The sequence below is a fragment of the Protopterus annectens genome, chromosome 5.part0 (genome assembly GCF_019279795.1).
Source record: "Protopterus annectens isolate FY-2018-M chromosome 5.part0, PAN1.0, whole genome shotgun sequence".
Taxonomy (NCBI): Eukaryota; Metazoa; Chordata; order Ceratodontiformes; family Protopteridae; genus Protopterus; species Protopterus annectens.
The window spans coordinates 917,353,990-917,377,836 of NC_056735.1; the positions used below are offsets into that span (position 1 = coordinate 917,353,990).

General features: G+C 36.2%; 1 protein-coding gene across 8 annotated transcripts in view; it reads left to right on the plus strand.

Annotated features, from left to right (window-relative positions):
• CNTN5 (contactin 5) overlaps nt 1-23,847 on the plus strand; it is a 5,719,910-nt gene that overhangs the window by 3,981,635 nt on the left and 1,714,428 nt on the right. The window lies entirely within an intron of this gene.

The following is a 23,847-nucleotide window of genomic DNA, read 5'->3' on the forward strand; positions in this document are numbered from 1 at the left end:
TACACTCACACTTGCCATAGTCATCACACTAGCTTGTTCCATGCCACCACCCACCAACTGTCCATTATCTGTGGCCACTGGTGACGGGTCATGTGTGGGGATGTTGTGGAGAACAGTGGGATGCCAACTGATGGCACAGATTCAACCCCTGACAACCTCACCTGTGCTTCACTATGACTATCATCATTATCAGAGTCCACAGAGATAGTGACATCAAGTTATGTGCGGGAGGGACCACAACCTCCCCCATCACCACCTGTGAGGGGAAGACAGCGTATGAAAATTAATACCTGCACTATAAGAATGGCTGGCAAGCACACACACACACACACACACACACACACACACACACACACACACACACACACACACACACACACACACACACACATACACAGACCTCACAATACCCAAATATGACATGCATGACACACAGTCAGACCACAACATACACACTCTGGACAGGCCCTCAACATCATGCAGTGGAGACATTTTTGCTCCATTTCACTAATAATATACACCTCTGGGATACATGAGTATTGTTAGTAGGTGATGGCCCTTCACCTAACACACACACTGCACCCATATATACATTATTGCTGTCCACCTGTATAGCACAGTGGCAACACCTACTGAACATACCTCACAATCGTACAAAACTTTGCAGAATGTGTAGATGTCTGCCTCATATGTTTGCTCTGTTCCTCATAACCCCTGTGTTTGTCTGACATATTACTGGGATGATCTGAGGATTGATGTCACTAATTAATGACATACATTTGAGTGTCAGACCCCAAAACCTGCAGTAAATGTGTGTTAAAACAAATCCTGTTACACCTGCAAATTTCTGAGCTTACAGTGGATATGATAAGTGTACACACCCCTGTTTACAAGCCAGGTTCATGTAATATATAAAATGAGACTGCAATAATTAATTTCAAAACATTGCCCAGCTTTAACGTGGCATATCACCTGTGCAATCTAAATGGTAAACAAACAAATGTGTTAGGTGTAAAATATAGTAAGAGAAATACGTACAATAGGGTGGTTGCATAAGTGTGCACACCCTTAAACTGATACATTCTTGAAGCATCTTTTGATTTATTTACAGCATGCAACCTTCTTGGGAAGGTATCTATCAGCATGTCACATCTTGACCTGGCATTATTTGGCCACTCTTCCTTGCTAAAGCCCTCCAACTCTGTGAGATCGCAAGGTCATCTGTTGTGCACAGACCTCTTCAGTTCACACTGTAGATTTTCTGTCAGAGTTTGGTGTGGGGTCTGGTTGGGCCAATCCGTAACCTTGGTTGTGTTCTGGTGGAGCTATTCCTAGATTGATTTGGATGTATGCTTTGGGTCATTGTCATGTGGAAATATGAAACCCTTCTTCATCTTCATCTTTGTGGAAAATGCCTGATGGTTTTGTGCCAAAAGTGAGTGCTGTTTGGTACAATTCATAATTCCCTCCACCTTGACTAAAGCCACAGTTCCAGCTTAAGAACAGCAACTCAGAGCCACCACTTTGCCTCATTGTGGGGATGGTGGTCATCAGGTGATGCAAAGTGTTGCTTGTGCACCAGACATACCTTTCGGAATTGTAGCTGAAGAGTTTTACCTTGATGACATTACACCATAACACATTTACACACATGCTCTAGGGAGACTTGATGTAATGTTTTGCAAATTGTAGCCAGGCCTGGATGTTTTTTTGTATGGGAAAATGCTTCCATCTTCCAACCCTACCCCATAGGCCAGTCTTATGAAGAATATTGCAGGTTTTGTCACACGTAGTTCACAACCAGTACTTGCCAGAGATTCCTGCAACTCCTTCAGTGTTGCTGTATATCTCTTGGCAGCCTCCCTGACCAGTTTTTGTCATGTCTTTTCAACAGTTTTGAGGGTATCCGGTTCTTTGAAACGTCACTGTTGTCCCATATCTACTCCTCCTTTTGATGACTGTCTTCACTGTGTTCCATGGTATATGCAATGCTGTGGAAAATGTTTATGTACCCTACTCCTGACTGATACCTTTCAACACTGAGATCCCTTTGATGCTTTGAAAGTTCTCTGTGAACCATGGCTTTTATTGTAGCAGGTAACTTAATAAATGTCAGGAATATCCTACTGGGACAGCAGACCATTATTTGGTGTTACTGAGATTCTCTTTACTTGATGGCAGGCATGTACTCAAGCAGTCTAAATACTGTAATTAAATCACAAGCTGCTCCAGCAAAGTATTAGTTGACAGGTCTGCATATGTATGCATCCAGCTTATTGTAGGTTTTGTATCCTTCATATTTGGTCCCCTGACAGATTTGTTTGCTTTTTGGGTGAATTGTTCAGGTTAGAGGTCATATTAAAGGTGCGAAAAGGTGTGGAATGAAATATCATGGTCTCATTTTTTTATATCACAAACATCTGGCATCTTAAGAGGGGTGTGTACATGTTTTATATCCACCGTATAAGAGAAATATTACAAATATGTCCCTATTTTCAGGTCTTTGTCCCCCCCATTCTGTCAGTCTCTGTTCAGATGTCTTGCACTGACAGGTTGTGAGGTATGCTATGGAAATGTTACATCTCCTGCATATAGGCCCCTGTGATGACCACTGTGGTTGAATGCAGTTAACCTCATCACAAGTGAACACGACAATAACGCAATATGGGTAGGAGTGACAGTTGTGTGCATGGTAATATGCATGCCCTTAACATGCCTTGAGTATTAACAAGAAATTCCACCGAAACTATGAAGCCAATAACGGTTTAATGCTCAAAGTCCACAAGTTCTCACATAAAAAATTCCATATATCCACGAACAACTAAGCACTTTCGCCAAGGTTAAAAACCATAGGCATCTTCAGAGTTGTTCGTTTATAATGCATTCTCCCCCTTTATACAACTTCCTGTTCATCAATTAACCAATCACTTAAAACAGTTGATGATCACTTAAAACACAATAAACTGATTATTAACAACTGCCTGATCTACCAAAAAGACTTATCAAATAATAAACCATACCCCACTTAAAACATCCCAAAACACACATAAAACTTCATTTTTTCATTTATGCACATAATATATATTACCTTCACTAAACATTCATATACAATGATGTAAAAATTAACACTGGATATAAATTGATTATATTCTTATTACTTGATAATACCAAGAATGTGCTAACAAACCATATAAATAAAAATATATGTGTATATATGAAAAATAAAAAATGCACTTATACAAATCTTGTTATCATAACTAAACAATTCTACCCTGTTTTATTTTTAAAAATGGCTTTATGGAAATAAAGTCATTGAGTCCTGGCGGACTCGTTGCATTAGTCCGTATCTGCCACAAGGACTCATGTGCCCCTAAAATAGACTCCCAATCTCCACCCCACTTATTGTCAGTGATTTTATCTATGACAAAAAATAAAAACTTACTGAAATTCATACATTGTCTAGAGTGCAAATATAAGGCATTGTGTGGATCCTTATTTTTAATAGCTCTCAAATGCTCACCAATCCTGTCCCTTAATCTACGGGTGGTCTTCCCAATATAAAAACCAGGACAGGAGAGGCAAGTGGCCACATAGACCACTCTCTTGGAATTACAATTGCTTTTTCCTGGACACTTCACCGAGACCCCAAACCCACCAATGTCCACATAGGGTCCATTGTTAATATACCTACAATACCTACAATTCTCACACTTAGACATGAACGAGCCTTTACTAAAAACCATATGGGGTGCCTCCAATATATTTTTAATATTGCTGCCTCTCCTGTGAATTATTTTTGGCTTAGTGCCTATAACTGAAAACATATTCTTGTCAAAAATAATATCCCACCCTTTATTAATAATTCCCATAACTTCAGATGTTCTGTTACTAAATTGTAAAACCATACCCGTGGTTCTAGACTCCGTCCCATTGGGTTTATCTGCTTGTACATAGCTTTCCATGGCCAATATCGGTTGAAAATGATTCCATCTTTTCCTTTCTACCTCCTTTTTCACTTTTGTTAACAATTTAAGGGGGTACCCTCTCTCTAAAAACATTCCAATTAAAGTATACATTTCTTCCTTAAATTTACCTTCCTCACTGGTCAACCTTGAAATTCTCACCATCTGTCCTTTCACCACACTACGTTTTTGAAATAGGGGATGGTCACTAGTGAAAAACAACAAACTATTGGAATATGATTCTTTCCTATAGATGGAACTTTGCAAAATGTATTAAGTATTGATGTGGTTAATTTATTTTCAGTCATTCCTCATTCAATTGGTATAGAGATGTTTAAGAGTAGTATTCACCAATTGTCAGATATGGACATAGGGGAAATTAAAATAATAGTACAATTTATGGATATCATTCTTAAAAACAATTTTATGGTGTTTGAAGATGAAATATTCCACCAGATATCGGGTGTAGCTATGGGGGCAAAATGTGCCCCCATTTTTGCAAATTTGGTTTTATTCAATTGGGAAAATAGACATGTATTAACTTCCAAATTTGCTCAAAATATTGTGAGTTACAATAGATTTTTAGATGACATCCTGATTTTATGGAAGGGGAAGGCTGAGGAAGTTATTGAATTTATTGAATTTTTGAATGGGACGACTAGGTTTCTGAAATTTACGTATAAGTGGGAGTTGAAAATCATTAACTATCTGGACATCAGGTTTTGTGTGGAAAATGGCATTTTGCAAAGTTCCATCTATAGGAAAGAATCATATTCCAATAGTTTGTTGTTTTTCACTAGTGACCATCCCCTATTTCAAAAACGTAGTGTGGTGAAAGGACAGATGGTGAGAATTTCAAGGTTGACCAGTGAGGAAGGTAAATTTAAGGAAGAAATGTATACTTTAATTGGAATGTTTTTAGAGAGAGGGTACCCCCTTAAATTGTTAACAAAAGTGAAAAAGGAGGTAGAAAGGAAAAGATGGAATCATTTTCAACCGATATTGGCCATGGAAAGCTATGTACAAGCAGATAAACCCAATGGGACGGAGTCTAGAACCACGGGTATGGTTTTACAATTTAGTAACAGAACATCTGAAGTTATGGGAATTATTAATAAAGGGTGGGATATTATTTTTGACAAGAACATGTTTTCAGTTATAGGCACTAAGCCAAAAATAATTCACAGGAGAGGCAGCAATATTAAAAATATATTGGAGGCACACCATATGGTTTTTAGTAAAGGCTCGTACATGTCTAAGTGTGAGAATTGTAGGTATTGTAGGTATATTAACAATGGACCCTATGTGGACATTGGTGGGTTTGGGGTCTCGGTGAAGTGTCCAGGAAAAAGCAATTGTAATTCCAAGAGAGTGGTCTATGTGGCCACTTGCCTCTCCTGTCCTGGTTTTTATATTGGGAAGACCACCCGTAGATTATGGGACAGGATTGGTGAGCATTTGAGAGGTATTAAAAATAAGGATCCACACAATGCCTTATATTTGCACTCTAGACAATGTATGAATTTCAGTAAGTTTTTATTTTTCGTCATAGATAAAATCACTGAAATTAAGTGGGGTGGAGATTGGGAGTCTATTTTAGAGGCACATGAGTCCTTGTGGCAGATACGGACTAATGCAACGAGTCCGCCAGGACTTAATGACTTTATTTCCATAAAGCCATTTTTAAAAATAAAACAGGGTAGAATTGTTTAGTTATGATAACAAGATTTGTATAAGTGCATTTTTTATTTTTCATATATACACATATATTTTTATTTATATGGTTTGTTAGCACATTCTTAGTATTATCAAGTAATAAGAATATAATCAATTTATATCCAATGTTAATTTTTACATCATTGTATATCAATGTTTAGTGAAGGTAATATATATTATGTGCATAAATGAAAAAATGAAGTTTTATGTATGTTTTAGGATGTTTTTACTGGGGGGTATGGTTTATTATTTGATAAGTCTTTTTGGTAGATTAGGCAGTTGTTAATAATCAGTTTATTGTGTTTTAAGTGATCATCAACTGTTTTAAGTGATTGGTTAATTGATGAACAGGAAGTTGTATAAAGGGGGAGAATGCATTGTAAAGGAACAACTCTGAAGATGCCTATGGTTTTTTACCTTGGCGAAAGCGCTTAGTTGTTCGTGGATATATGGAATTTTTTATGTGAGAACTTGTGGACTTCGAGCATTAAACCGTTATTGGCTTCATAGTTTCGGTGGAATTTCTTGTTTTTTCTGTTTTGCTGGTCATTGACCAGTTGCATTGTGTATGCCTTGAGTATTGACGAAAAACAACAGGGCAATTCTATATGCACCAGCTTCAGGCTGCTGTCCCACATCCAGACTGGAGAAACCTACGTAGTTGTTGGAGAGAGGTATTGTCAGCAGACTCACATCTGGCATTGGTACAAGATGAATGAGCTGTTCTGCACATTTATTGTTCAAGCTCCAGTACTTCAGAATTTGCTGTTCTTTACCATAGATGTGCATGTCTGTGCATTACAAAACCCTACTGCAACTGCATTCTGATCTGACATATACATCTAGATAGTCTACGGATGTCAGTATGGCTGCTAGACTAGTCTATTGAACCCCAGTGGGAACTTATCTGCATGCTCCTCCTACAGTGTATGGGTGCCACCCACCTCCACATTGTGGGTGTCTGGACTCTGATGTTTGAGTGGGGTGAGTGCCCCAAGGTTGGCAAGGAACTCTTCAGTGGGTGTAAGTGGGGCGCGCATGGCAGGAACCCCACCTGTGGCTGTGCAGTCCCTGGCCACGGCAGCAGCCCTTCACCAGGCATGGCATATCAGGTCAGTCACACGATGCCAGACCTGCGGGTATATTCATGCATGCAGGCCGACATCATTTACCCTGTGGCAAGGTTGTCCCACAGGGTGGTCCACTCCTGCAGATGCTATTGGCTCTGGCTGAACATTACACTGTAGTGCTGGATGATGTGGTTGGTTATTACTGCAGTTTCAGCCTCCATGTAAGCAAGATTTCTGGCATGATACATTGCACCTAGAAGACATAAATAGGAAAACACATTGCAGAACCTCATACATTTGTCAGTGGTATTTACAGAACCTGCACATCAGCATTGACTAGCATTAGCCCGCCACTCACAACCACATCACACCCCTGTCAGCTATCAGCACAGTATCAACTTGCATTGCACTTCTGGTCCTTATGTGCCATGTTCCCCCCAATGATGGCAAGTAAATTGCATAATCCTCTCTTCATCATTCACTTCTCTGTATAGGGATGACAGTGGCTATTTTCCATATGGATGGGGTGTGGATGGTGCTTAGGCTTTGTTTGACTATAGTGTGTAATGGAGCTGGAAGCATATGCCTGGGTTCATGTAGGACGCAGACATGGATGTTATCAGGTCCCATGGAGACCTAATTTTGTTGCATTTCAGTTGACATTATGGACCTGCTCCTTGATGATGAGGGGAGGGGTGCGAGTGCTGTGCATATCCACCTATACTGATGGGGGACAGGGGGTGATGTTTCCACTTAACCTGTCTGCAGCAGGTTGGCTATACCTATGGCTTGTGTGTATGTGGTGTGATTGACCACCAGTACAGGGTGGGCTGGGTTGTTGAATCTGGGACTGAAGACATAAGTGAGGATGGCCTTGTGATTGTCCTTGGTGGAGTGGATGTGTTTAATTTGTGCTCACAGTTAGCCTTAATGTGATTCACCTGTGACTTTATATGCTTCTTCAGACAAAGGTGGACATGCTTCAAAGTTGGTGCCTGCACCTACTTGGCCCTGTACAGCCAATATAGCAACCTATTATCTGGTTTGTATATTGCTGCTGTCCAGCAAAGGTGATTGCTCTACCTTGATGGAGGTGAGTTTTACGAGTCAGGTATTGCTGAGACCATACAGCTATGTAGGTGCTCCTATAACTGTTTGTAGTAGGCATGGACATGAAGTCATAGCACAGTTGGACACTTCCCCAAATTTAACCTGATAATCATGCTTATTGTAGTACCCATTTCTGTGTCAGGTCAATGCAAGAACCAGTAGCTGTAGCCATATATGTCTGTTGGATGCACTAACACTCATATTATACACATGTACAACATATACCGCTTATTTACCTGACTGCTCGTAACTCTTTTCTGTTGTTTTCTGGTTTCCAAATAAACCTATTCATACATACATGTGCACAGGTGATATCTGATATACATTTCTGTTCAATGTCATTATGGCACACTGTATTTACACTCTTGCTGTTCAGTCATACCTCTCAACCTGTTAGAACAGAACATCTGGACGACGGCACACATAAATGGGGGGTAAAGGCCCAAAAATATTGACACTGTATTACTATTGCTGTAACATACATAAGTCAGTTGGTAGCAAAGTAGGCTTTGCATTCTCAGAAATACCCTGGAGTATGTCTGGCATTCTTAAGTTTGCTATTATGTTCTGATGTCAGTGTTCACAAGTTTGCTATTGGTTTGCCAGACATAACACACCTCTGTGTGTAAATGACTACAGATATTAGGCACACATGTGCTTATTCTGCAACACTACACTGTACAGTTGAATAGTATGAGCTCAATATATCACATGTAGTTCAACGCACACTTCTGTGACAGTAGTTTACTATGCACATACCCTGTATAGGTCTCTTAGATTTGCAACACAAACATATGTATCATAGTTATATTCACACGTAACATATGGATATTTACAACATCACAGTAGCTGGCCTAGCATTTTCACAGTCAGTAGTGTTCGACAGAGACTCCAGTAGTAATCATATGTTCCTGGGGTGACTCAAGGGCCTGAGCTGTGATCTATGTCACTGCAGACAGAGCCAGCTGCTATGGCCATAGGTGCTGTTCAGCAATGTATCAGTACAGCAAGGCTTGTTGAGACATATTTGTTTAACTTCCTATTTCCCTTTATTACATACCCCCTACTGCATTCCATTACATTCTAACTAGTTCCCCATACCTCTTTTTTTCCAAGTAGTACTGAATAGTCGTGTTTTGGTTTTGTTCAGTTTGTTTTGTGGGCTTTCTTTCTTTCTCTCTTGCTCTCTCTGTCTACTTACATAGAGGTTCACACCTGTTTTGCATAGGAAGCAGTTTGCCTTTTGTAGGTAATGGCCATGAGCAGGTGATGGCCTGTGCTCCAATTGGTGTTCTCCACTTGCTAACTGCATGCAGGACAGCTGTGTTGTTATTCCAATAGCCAGTTGCATGGCAACACACTACTATAATTGAGTACTTCATGTGTGCATTGCTCCTTTTCCTTCCCTGTGAAGAGGACACCATGGAGGTGTGTGAGCTACAGCATCACAGAGGGTAGGTGAGAATCCCTCTTACAACAAGACCTGTCCATGGACACTGAAATGAAATAAACGAGCATTTCAGTGTTCACAGACACTGAAATATTGTTTGAAAGTGCATTATGGCACTTTCTGACTGCAGGGGGCATGTTCAATGTCCATGCACTACTTAAAACACACCCCTTGCACTCATTCACTGTCCCTGTCTGTTTAGCCTTCAGGAATATGCAAGGCGTGCTGCTGTTAAAGCTAAGGGTAAATGGACATGAACCACCCCTTGCAGGAATAGCAGTATTCCTGCATGGAGTTTATTGAATCTTGAGGAATAACTCATTTTTTTAACAGTTTACCCAGCATTATATTTTCACTTGGTATGCATCAGATGTTTCACTGTGATGAAAAAAAAAAAAAAAACAACTGCCCAGCATTATGATCCCTACAGCAAAATTCGTGCCAACTGGTAAGATCTTGCCTTACTGTCAAACAACAGCTCATTAATTTTCTTGAAGATACCATGACTTAGTTAATGAAATTCTGAAATAGTTTGTGCCAGCGTCATAAATTTCATTTGGACTTCTCTATTCCCCATATTTGACCTGATCCAACCTACTCCAACTACTAGCTCATTGCCCATGTGCAAAGATGATAACTGTGAATGAAGAAATATAGCAGATGTAATATTTCTTTCTTATATATAAAGCTTCCATTGAGCAGATATGGTACACGATTCTATTAGACATCAGCTCCCCACATTTGCCATAAATGACAATAGTAAATTCTCTAGTCATAACAGATACCTTCATGCTAGGAGTATATAGCAGTTGAACAAAGATAAAATAAATGTATCTCTGCTATAGAATAGCAATTTATTTACCAGTTACCTAGCTTGCACCCATAGCAATTGTGAATGTTTTTACCAGCTACATTTCTGTTAAAACTGTTTAAGTAAAACACAAAAAACACTGTAGACTGGACACTCGGCAGCCAAAGGCTATACACCTAACTTGAATACAAAATAACTTGTATGAGCCAAAAATTGTTAGTGCTTTCATTTAATCAAATATTAAACTTCTTCAGACATTATAGTAATTACATCACTTCCTTAAATACTACATAAAATCATCTCATTGGTTAAAACCTTTCATTAAGGCAATACTTTCATTCTTATTTTATAACATTCACAACCACTTATAAAAATGTAAGAGTCCATCTCTGCTGTCATTCTAAATAAACAATATATGTATTATACAACTATATACAAAATAATAAAAATACTACATATCATTTATATTCTAATCATTACATATGTTATACTAATTCTTATAACTGTACTTCAAAACCTTACTACTAGGTTATTATATGCATATGCTAAACTCATATTTATGTATTCAACCTTATAACGTCTTTCTCTGTAAGGCTTTCAACTTCAGCGTTACGCATCTAGTTAAGTAAACAAAAGCCTGGCAAACAGGATGTCAAAAACTCAGAGCACTCTTTTGGAAATTGATGAAGATTGAGCCGAATATTTAAAAACTGGAACTCAAGCCTATGACAATTAATTCAGAATATTCAGAAATAAAGTCATGTCTTAAGGACAATATACAACAACTCTGATCTTGCAGGCTAATAGCAATGTTACCTTGTGCCACACTTTGGACACTACAGATAAAGAAACAGTCAAATTATTATAACACTATTTTGAAACAATAGTACCATATGTCTTAGTAATACTACTCTTTAGTTCTTAGGCTCATTTGAATCAGATGATGTAACCAAAAATTCATAAAACTGTCGGCTTATTAACTTGTTTCTCTCACTGTTTGGTCAACAGAAGTATCAGAGTGGGCAATTTTCCTACACTGTACAACGATGCATAAATCACTCTCTTCTCAAGGTGGTAATTCAACTGATGTAAAGAATGTCAGTTTCATGCCTTTGAAAAATAGTGGATACAACACTGGAAAACATCAAATGTTTGATCACATGATGTGTATTGTATTTTAAAATATATCACATTGTGTTATCTGTGAGATTTTTCAATTATTTCATCACTATTAATGCACACAGAACTTATTAGTGAAGGGGTTAGCAAAAGTACAGTTATGTAGACATTTTTGGAGAAGTATAAGACCTTCAAAACATTCAGAATCTCTGGGTATTCAAACCTGAGTAATATGATTTCTCATATTGGTATGCACAGAAATAGCACTGGCTGGTTCCATAGTTGTTTACCAAATAGAAGATTGGAAGTTTAAAATCCATGCACTGGGGTATACATTGGAAGGTAAAAGATGTCAAACTCTAAACCTAAAGTCAGAAAATTCTGAATTAATGAAACAGCTAAAAGTAACTAATTGTTTAAGACTGGCTCAAATATTATGATAGTTTAAGATGATTTCTGAAGTGTTTATTTGAATAATTCATTTACTGATATTTACTTATTTTATTTGTATATATGCACAGTTTTGCAGCCATATGATTATATATTACTATTTAAACAGCAATATTTCAAAAAGTAATGATCTCAAAAACACTTGAAACAAAATGTTTTAAATAATCAGTTTAGTGCATAATTCAATTTGTAGTTAATTCTTCATTTTTTTAGTACAAAGGTATATTTTTCCTTTGATAACATAATCAGTTATTGAGCTGAACAGCAACAGTAACTCTTCTGATTTGTCATGTTTATCTGTGAATAATTTGTTCAACCTGGAAATTACCCTAATTCAGTGATGGCATCTGCAGAACCTTGTATCTGACTAAAACTTTACAATTTGTATGCCATAAGAAAGCACTTCCAGCATTTTGTGGGAAATGTATTGGGAGTATGTAACAAGCAAACAATATTCTGTTGACAACTCACACTGAAATGACTGGTACTTGTGCTCTGTCAAGTTGAAGTCCAAATTCAAAAATGATATTTGGACTTAGACAACTCATAAAGACCCTTTTACAAATGTGCAGCTAGTAAAATATATTTTATCACTAGCTATTAACAGCATGGCAAATTATTTGAGGGAAAATAAAAGTATTAACTACAAATCGTTACAGTGGGCAATATTTATTTTGATCTGTTTTAAGTACTATATTTTACAAGTTTCTAAAATATGAATTAATGTGGATATAGTCTGGTATGTTTAGATGTGCTTTTGCTTACCAGCTTTCCTACACAGAACTTCAAATGATTTCTGATAAACCTTCTCATGAAATATATAGATATGCAAAATGATGTTACAAATCCTAATTATGTTGATGGAATTGATACTCAAAAAGAGTATTTTTTTACTTTTGAGTCAAATGTTTTTCTGCAAACAGTGGAAGTGGCTGTGGGTAGCCTTTTGGTACAACTTTTTGTGAATATAGTGATGGCTTATTGGGAATTATAGTAATTGTACATCTCCCTTTTCGCATATGTTGCATTCTATGGCAAGTTTATAGATGACCTGTTTAGCTATGGGTAGGAAACAAACAGTAATTATTAGAATTTATCAAACAAATAACTACCAAGTTTGGAAGTTCCAGTCAAAATGCCACCAGAATGACATACATTTTTTTGGATATAATGGTATAATAGAAAGTCATACTGGCAAATAATTTGCATATAAAACATTTAAGAAAGAGGTGAGTTCTAATTACAACATGAATATCTGTCAAGTGTTGTTTTAAAGGGACAGTTAGTAATAACATCCAGACTAGTGAAGATGAAATGCTTATAGAATAAGTAAAACAAATGATAGAATAATTTTTGAAAAAGTTTGTCCTATATAATGGACAAAATACATTTCCAAAGAAGTGTTAAGAGAAAGTTTTACAAGGTTTAAACATTGTCTGTAGTAGATGTTATTAATGACTTTGTGTTAACCAATGAGAAAAAGGAAGGCTCTCTGATGGATGCGATTTACACAATGAATTCATATCTAACTAACATTGTTGTCTTAAAACAGTGGCATACCGTTTTTGGAAATAAATAGCTGAACAGATGCTTGAGAAATGAACTGCAGTTGAGGAAAAAAAGATCAAAGTATTCTAATTGCTATTTTCAGAAAAAAAAATAGAACAACTTGGATGAAAAGAGCAAACAAATAGAGGAAAAGTTACCATTTTTCCTGCTAGTGCTGTTGATGGTTTAGATAGGCTAATTGTTCCCTATGTGTGTATATATATATATATATATATATATATATATATATATGGATATAGAGTCTGTATCACTTTGTTGAAATGGCAGAAGTTCGAACACCATATGTTCGAACTTCTAACCTTGAAGTGCAAAACCATCAAAGGCTTAGAACAGCGATTTTTTTTCCCCAAGGGAAAAAAAAATCACTGATCCAAGAAACACACACACAAGACAAGCACATCAAAAAAACAGCAATCCACATGCATACACTTAAAATCCTACATCTAACCCTACACTAAACTGTACATACTGTACTATCTATCCACTTACCTTAAACAAACTCTTACCCTAAGGTCTGTCACTATCACACACTCACCTGACCTGTGCCCTAACCCTAAATCACCTATCCCGCCCTAACCCTAAAGTTTGTCACTATCGCACACCCACCTCACCCGTACCCTAACCCTAACTCACCTAACCTGTGCCCTAACGCTAACGTCCACACAATTGCACACTTACCTGGACCCAGCCCGTAACTTTCCACCACAGTGCTGAAAATCGTGAAGCCACAGAAATGGCCCACCAAATTCTTTCCCTGGGAAAGAATTCGGTGTTCCATGGCTTTGCGATAATCAGTTTTCAAACTTCACAGTTCGAACATATGGTGTTCGAACTGCTGAAGTTTCTTCGAACTGATAGGAACCCTATATATATATATATATATATATATATATATATATATATATATATATAGTAATACCAGAAACAGATTACATAATAGAAGTTAGTAAAAAGTTTTTGGTGATACTTATAGTCCGAAGGTTTACAATTTCTTAGTGGACATTCAGAGACAATGCCACTAAGCCTATATTCAAATACACTGATCACAGTTTATTCATATTAATTACATAAATGTGAAAGCTTTTGAAAAAAAAAGTTTCTTAAAATGTGTAAAGTTAGTGATGTTAATCCTTAAGTATGAGCAAAGTACTATTTGAAAATATAATTCTGGAAGTAGTCGGGTATTATGGGTGAACTTGGCTCTGAGCTAGCCTGTATGAAATATTGACTCATATTTAAGAAAAGCAGCATACAGAGCAGGTATTTGCATTAACTTTTGAAAAATACAAATGGGTTGTATGTGTTTTCTATACATGTATCATTATGTGCATACTCTGTTTTATTAAAAGAGTAGAAAGTGGAAGATAGTACAGACTGAAAAAGGGATAGACTTGGCACAGAGGAATACACAGAAGGAACATATCAAGATGGTGCTGCTGAAGGAGGTGGGAAAGGAGGGCTAGTATACTTTTGTTGAGGGGACAGATCTCCCCTATTTTTCAAATTATTTTATGTAAGAGGGTAGAAAGTATGTTAAGAGAGTGAAGGAGACAGGATTACGGAAAGAGGGAGGCAAAGATGAGCTATTCTCAAGACCACAGGACTTCAGATGCTTCCATTGCATGATGTTCCAGTGGAGGATCCCAAATCTGAAGGGGGGGGGGGCAGTCGTGGTGTAATGTTTGGCAACAACCAAGACAGTGAGTCCTGTACTAACTGAAGAGCATCCAGGACAGGTCTTAGATGTCTGTCCACTACCAGCTAAACCATATCTTCAATTAGTCCCCAAACTCACAGTCTGCATGTCTTGTCAGGCTGCACCATGCCATCTAGAGGACTGGTGCCATGTCTCAAACCTGTAAGAATGCCTTGTATGGGCAGAGGGTAAACATTCATTTACTTAGGAGGAATTGTAGTTGGGCCGCTGCTGGGGATTCTCCACTTGTGGAAACTTTAATGTAAATGGAAGAGAAAAGAAAAACAAGACAAAGTAATGCATAATTACAAGAAGAAAACAGAGGGGAAGGTTAGAGAGACAAATGAGAAATGGAGACAGTAAATTGACTCATAATGTAATACATCGGTAGATTATTAATAGTGATTTCTTATTTTTAATTAAATCTTCATTCATGTGTGTGTGTGTGTGTGTGTGTGTGTGTGTGTGTGTGTATATATATATATATATATATATATATATATATATATATATATATATATATATATATATATATATATATATATATATATATATATATATATATATATATATATATATATATATATGCATCTATACAGTGGATATAAAAAGTGTACACACTTCTGCTAAAATGCCAGGTTTTTGTAATATAAAAAATTAGACCACAATAAATCATATCAAAACTTTTCCCACCTTTAATGTGACCTATAACCTGTACAATTCAATTGAAAAACAAACAAATCTTTTAGGGGAAAAATATAAAAAATAAAAAATGTGCAATAAGCTGGTTGCATAAGCGTGCAAACCCTTAAACTAATACTTTGTTGTGTGTGCACACCCTTAAACTAATACTTTGTTGAAGCACCTTCTGATTTAATTACAACATTCAGTCTTCTTGGGTTGGATAGGATTCTATCAGCATGACACATCTTGACTTGGCAAAATTTGCCCACTCTTCCTTGCAACAGTGCTCCAAATTTGTCAGATTGTGAGGGCATCTCTTGTGCACAGCTCTCTTCAGGTCACCCCAGAAATGTTCTATTGGATTTAGGTCTGGGCTCTGGCTGGGCCATTCAAAAACTTTAATTTTCTTCTTGTGAAGCCATTCTTTTGTTGATTTGGATGTTTGCTTTGGGTCATTGTCATGTTGAAAGGTGAAATTCCTCTTCCTCTTCAGCTTTCTAGCAGAAGCCTGAAGGTTTTGGGCCAAAAGTGACTGGTATTTGGAACTGTTCATAATTCCCTCCTCCTTGACAAAAGCTCCAGTTCCAGCTGAAGAAAAACAACCCCAAAGCATGATACTGCCACCACCAGGCTTCTCTGTGGGGTTGGTGTTCTTTTGGTGATGCGAAGTGTTTTTCTGCCAAACATATCTTTTGGAATTGTGGCCAAAAAGTTCACCCTTGGTCTCATCAGACCATAACACATTTTCCCACATGCTTTTGGGAGACTTGATGTACTATTTGAAAATATAATTCTGAAAGTAGTTGGGTATTTTGGTTGAACCTGGCTCTGAGCAAACATGTATGAATTACTGACACAGGCCTGGATGTTTTTCTGTGTAAAAAAAGGCTTCCATCTTTCAACCCTACCCCATAGTACAGATATATGAAGAATACAGGAGATTGTTGTCTCATGTAGTACACAACCAGTACTTGGTAGAAATTCCTGCAGCTCTTTCAGTGTTGCTGTAGGTCTTTTGGCAGCCTCCCTGACCAGTTCTTGTCTTGTCTTTTCATCAATTTTGGAGGGATGTCCAGTTCTTTGCAATGTCACTGTTGTCCCATATTTTCACCACTTTTTGATGACTGTCATCACTTTATTCCATGGTATATCCAATGATGTAGAAATTTTTTTGTACCCTTCTGCTGACTGATTGGGAGGATGGCCTAATGGTTAAGGTGTTTGCCTTACAAACACAAGGTGCAGCGTTTAAGTCTCACAAGGATAATTGGCTAAGCTTAAAATGGCTCATAAGTGAAATTGCTTTGTAAGCGCTCTGCACATCATGGCTTTTGCTGTTAGCAGTCAACTGAGTAAATGTCAGGAAAATCCTACAAGGCAGCTGAACTTTATTTTGGGTTGATCAGAATCTCTTTAATTGATGTCAGGTGTGTACCCAAGGAGACTGAATGCTGTAATTAAATAAAAAGGTGCTTCAACAAAGTATTAGTTTTAGGGTGTGCACACACAACAAAGTATTAGTTTAAGGGTGTGCACACACAACAAAGTATTAGTTTAAGGGTGTGCACACACAACAAAGTATTAGTTTAAGGGTGTGAAGACTTATGCAACCAGTGTATTGTACGTTTTTTATTTTTATATATTTCTCCAGCTAACAAATTTGTTTTTCAATTGAATTGTATAGTTTATTGGTCACATTAAAGGTGGTAAAAGTTTTGAAATTATTTATTGTGGTCTCATTTTTTTTTATATCACAAAAAAAGTCATTTTAACAGGGAGTGTGTAAACTTTTTACATCCACTGTATATTCTCAGAAAAAGTATTCTGGGGAATAGTACTGAAAACCTGTGAACAATGAGAATATTGATAACAAGTGGTGATTTTTACATTTGCTGACTCCTGTTAATAAAGATAAGTGGTTGTGGCACAGGAAATGATAACGTTGGAAATATGTAGCTGATATGCATTGTGCCTTATGTTTACAAAATAAATATAAAGACAATTATTATTGAACATGTTTCATTGGAAAAATGATATTTTTTATCTCAGAATCATGTCTGCATACTCATGAGCATCTTTAGTCAACTTCTTTAGGTGTCTTTTCTCCTGTGACTGATTGTAGGAAATCTCTTCAGCTGCATATAGAAGATAAAGGAGAAGGTTGCTTACCCATCAGAGATCTTTGCTGAATTCTTTCTTACATGCTTCCATTTATTACTCCATAAAACACATAATTTATTATACATTTGTACTGAATCTACATCCCTCACATCCTTACATTTACTACACATCAAAGCAGCAAAGTAAAGATTTTCATAAAGTTTTTGTGTTCTGAATCCATATACGTGTGTGTGTGTGTGTGTGTGTGTGTGTGTGTGTGTGTGTGTGTGTGTATGTGTGTGTGTCTGTGTGTGTCTGTGTGTGTGTGTGTGTGTGTGTGTGTGTGTGTGTGTGTGTGTGTGTGTGTGTGTGTGTGTGTGTGTGTGTGTGTGTGTGTGTGTGTGTGTATGTGTACCTATAGATGTATAAATTAATTTAAATATTCATGTGGGTTTCCGCCAGCTGCTCTGGTTTCCTCCCACGTTACAAAGACATATCTGAAGCATTTCTTCCTGGCCCTGTGCTGAAAAAGTTAACAAACATTAAATAAATAAATAAATTATATATGTATGTGTATATATATATATATATATATATATATATATATATATATATATATATATATATATATATATATATATATATATATATATATATATATACACACATATATAAATGTCTTGTTTACTGTAGGTTGAACTAGAAGGATATCCTGACTTAGTTCAAACCGTTACATTTGAAGTTTGTGTACATCATGTTTCTTTAGAGGATAGGTACTTTCTCAAACCTTTGCATATGTTTCTACCAAAGTTAACTGCTCTTCACTATGCGTTGCAGAATCTACCTTTATTTAGACATATCATGTAAAAATGCTGAATTCAGCATAATTTTAAATAACGAAAGAAAGGTGTTAAAGACTGTATTTCTTACTAACCTTTGTGCATGCTATTTAGTCGCTACTTTAAACCTCATCCCCTCTCTCCTTAGAGTGAGGTAGCTAGGTGAGGTCAGCTGTCTTGTATGTTCAGTTGCAGTTTGGGAATAAATGACTGCGTTATTCAGTTATGACATTAATAACTACTTTGAGGCCTACCCAAACCAAAGCATTTTTAAAGCTGTCTGCCTGTAGTACAAATAACTAATAAGCTAAGACCTATAGTATGTGAAATTGTTTGGCAATGCAAGTATGTTATAATCAGTTTTTGTATAAATACATAAAACATACACGCGCACACACACACACACACACACACACACACACACAGATATATATATACATATATATATATATATATATATATATATATATATATATATATATATATATATATATATATATATATATATATATATATATATATATATATGGGTCTACTTCGTAACAATGAAAGACCAGATGAACGAAATGCACAACACCGAGACGAAAACAACGAAACCCCTGAACATCGAAAAACACGTAAGTTTAAAGAACACACATAACACACAAAAACACACACAACTGCCCCACACTACTAAACAAAACACCCTACACTAATAATAGGCAGGGGGCCAAGCCCCCTTGCACCCGCCATGTGGGGGGCTGCACCCCCCACCCCCCTACTTTAATATTCTAACTCCGAGATCACACAGACACACAAGGCAAACACACACCCACCAAGTACAGTCCCTCACACTCACACACCACAGTCACAACACACACTTACACACAGCATTTCCCCTCACAAATACACTCTCACACACACACTTACCTACAGCAGAACACGAAAAGCACTAATTCAAACTCCCATAACATCAAGATTTTGAATTTTGCGCTTTTCGGTGTTCTGCGGTTTCGTTGTTTTCATCTTGGCGTTCCGGATTTCGATCTTCTGGTCTTTCGTCCAACTCAAGTATACCCATATATATATATATATATATATATATATATATATATATATATCTATATATATATATATATATATAGATATATATATATATAAATATATATATATATATATATATATATACATATATATATATATATATATATATATATATATATATATATATATATATGTGTGTGTGTTTGTGTGCGCATGTACACTTCTATACATTTACACTTTTATTTATTTATTTATTTTACATTTGTCGACTGGGCTAGTCTAACTAGAAATATGTCCATTTTCAGTAGAGGCCCGGGGAGAAAAGCTCCAGGAAAACCTACAAAATTAATAGTGGATATAACATAAAACGGTTTTACACAGCAGTAATTATAATATAAAACCTTATCTAAAGAAATTGTTAAAAAATGTAAATAAATATATATATATATATATATATATATATATATATATATATATATTTTTTAGAAGATAAGCTACTCATACTAATTATCGGATAAACAAATATTAGAAGGGTAGTATACTAGAGAAGTTACAGTATAATTGTAAACATTAAATTTCTATGCAAGACTAAAGGATATAGAAGCATTTTAAGAAGGTTATAATAGATGAAGGTTGAAGATTAGAATGGTTTAATACCTGACTTTTATTTGCCACAGTAAACAAAATATAACTATTCTGATATAGAAACAAAAATCATAGTGTACCTCTTGCTGGAGTAACACCTAGACAATATCAAAAGAGCAGTACCTAGTACAGAGTGATAAAAGTTTGAAATCTGGCAAGATAGGCAGGGGGCCAAGCCCCCCTGCACCCCCCCATGTGGGAGGCTGCACCCCCCCACACCCCCCTTCTTTAATATTCTAACTCCGAGATCACACAGACACACAAGGCAAACCCACACCCACAAAGTACAGTCCCTTTCTTATCCTATAATTAGAAATTACTTCTTTCTTCACACATTTACCTGTAATTATGCAATATTTACCTAACACATTTTTAAAACCTATTTTGGGTAAGATTTAAAAAATAATACATTACATAACCTAACGGTAACCTGGTCTAAACATTGGTTGTTGGTCAAGCCTTTACATTTACACTTTTATGTATGTATACTTACATATATTTTATTTACTCGTATATATACATTTGTAATTATACACTAAAGCATGTCTGCACATTAACATTCTATGCATGTATAAAGATGCTTTTCTGTTTACAGATATGTTTATGTATACATATAACTTTTGGATTACATACAAATACATATTTGCTCTTACACATATCTTTCTTCGTACATTTACCAGTAATTATGCAATATTTGCCTAACACATTTTTGAAACCTATTTTAGGTAAGATTTAAAAATAATACATTACATAACCTAACAGTAACCTGGTCTAAACATTGGTTGTTGGTCAAGCCTTTACCTTTGCAGGTCATCATACCTGTTTTGCACTAGAGCTCAGACCGAGTGATTCTTGAGAAGGATGACAGTTAATAACCCAACTCTTGCCGGATTTCAATCTTTTACCACTCTGTACTAGGTACTGCTCTTTTGATATTGTCTAGGTTTTACTCCATCAAGAGGTACACTATGATTTTTGTTTCTGTATCAGACCAACTTTCAGTTCATCTTCATGTCTTCACAGATTCAGTTCATCTTCATGTCTTCACAGATACTGCCATCATTCAAACTGCCAGTACTAAAGTGTGGTACACAAGGTTGCGACTAAACTCACTGGGGTATTACACCACCATAACCAAACCCAAATACCACATATAGTCATTAAGTATATTTCTGCTACTACTGGCATGTCTGGTTTTATCAAATCACTTTGTCAGATACATATGGAGATATAGTTAAAGGAATAGTTATATATTTTTTACTGTGGCAAATAAAAGTCAGATATTAAACCATTTCATTTTCATTTTCCTATTTGTGTATTTGCTTCTGTAAATTAATATTTTAACCTTTTTTTGTACAATTGATATTAATGTCATGTATAACTCATTTTTGAAAGCATGCCTTTCTAAGTAGCATAAATATGTTTTTTTTTCACTTCACTTTATAAATAATTCTGCATGCTGGTGTCACGTTGCCATAACAGAAACCATTAAGTGTTTTGAGGTGATAACGTTTGTCCTGGAATAGAGGACGGATATGAATTAAGCTTCATGATTATACAACCTAACTGTGGTTGACTGCATTTTTCTTTTTTTATGCATACAGAAGTTTGAGATATATTAGGCATGTTTACACATTTCAAAGGCCAGCTTGTCACAGCATTGGTAAGGATATGTCACCCACAGCTACCCGAGTTTTAGTTGCATGAAACAGTTGACATACCTACTCATGTATTAGTATGTTTCATATTGATAAGTGGAACACAACCTAACTTGCATACAAAATGTGTTAATAAGTTTAATACCATCATATTTAGTTTTGATCTGTCGAGTCAGGTAGCAAGTGTTTTAGGAAAGGGCAAAGTTTATCAAGTTAGGAATGGCAATATGGTTATAAATTATTGGGAAACATTACATCCTGAATTTGAAGAATGGTTATTGCTAGGAGAACTGTGTTTTTCATTGACACAAAATAAAGATGTAGTTGATTCATGTTAATCATGATGGCATGAGTGAAAACATTAGTACTGGAAATATTTGGGGAAGTACTGTTTTGGTAATGTCAAAGATAAATGTTTGCAATATACTTTTTGCATGTATAGATTATGATATATAAGATATTAATACATAATTCAAAAGTTTGTGAAATCTAATGCACAGTATTTTCATCAATATATTATGTTAGAATAAATGCTGCTGTATAGTGACATTTAAAACTGTTATTCATAAATGAAAAATCATGTCAATATAAATACAGGAAAATGGTAGTTTAAGTATTCAACTCTGCCAGCAATGGCATAAAATGGCAGTTTAATGATAAGTGCTTGCAGTACAGTTATGCATGTGTGGATGATGCTGTACAGATTAATATAATATAATTTTAACTTGGTGAATTTGGACTTACGGTTTATGTATATAAATGTGTATTGTGCCACTTAACTGTTTTTGGACTCAGATCTTTACTTTGTTTCTTACGAAAGCTATTTGACTGATGAGTGGAATGACCTTTAGTATGTTACATGATGTTTTAGTAAATGAATGATGCACAAGCAGGGATAATTTTAACTATGAGAACTATATCTTCCTGACAGCCCTTAGGTCATATGGCACATATCTTTTGAAAAGAGGGGAATCCAACGAAGCTGAGAAGGCAAAGACAAGTGGTATTCCATATAAATACTGTTTTTGGAAGGAACCACCCATTAACACACTGCAAGAAGAAGGCAAGAAATATGGTAGGACATGCCTGAACAAAGGCAAGGCAGAATGCAATTGCCCATAGCACTGCTGGGGGGGGCTTCATAGACTTATTCCTTTAACACCTAATGCCACTGAGTAAAAAGGTCACACAGGAAAGCCAATTGGTTAAAAACACAAAAAGAAAATCTAGCAAAGCTAGAATTTCCACTGTGTGATACCTTAAACCTCTTGAATCAGAGGCAACATGGGACATGAGGGGTTTGGCTTTACTGGCCTGAAATTGTCCATAAAAAGACTTAAAAGTAAAAGAAAAAAATCATGGACATTCAGAAATGCCATTTAGCGAAAACACTTGATATCCTTAAAGGGTAATTTACATATATCCCATGTTGCCTCTGATTCAAGAGGTTTAAGGTATCACACAGTGGATATTCTAGCTTTGGTAGATTTTTCTTTTTTGTTTTTAACCCCAATGAGGAATAGATCCTTTCCATTTTTTGGCGATCTCTACTTAACAGATGAGAATGGCATGGGCATGATCAGAGAAGGCGTGAATATTGATTATTTCCCATATCTGCAGCATCAGCTGACATCTGCACAGAAAGGGTGGTTTGACAACTGTAACATATTTACTTTGAGAAATAACTGTTCAGGTGAAATCATTACATGTAACTCAAGACATTTACTATTAACAGGTGAACCCTTCATTTCTGCACGTACTGGTATTGAAAAAGGTATGCATGCTAATTGTCTTCCACACCTCATTACACATACAGTAGTCTATTCCAGTTATGTAATACATTAATTCTTTACAAGGTCAGCAGCAGAAATGAGCAATTCTGCTATACTAGTAAATTTAAAAGAAAGCAGCAGAAAAAGGGCTGCTGCTGATGATATAGTTATAT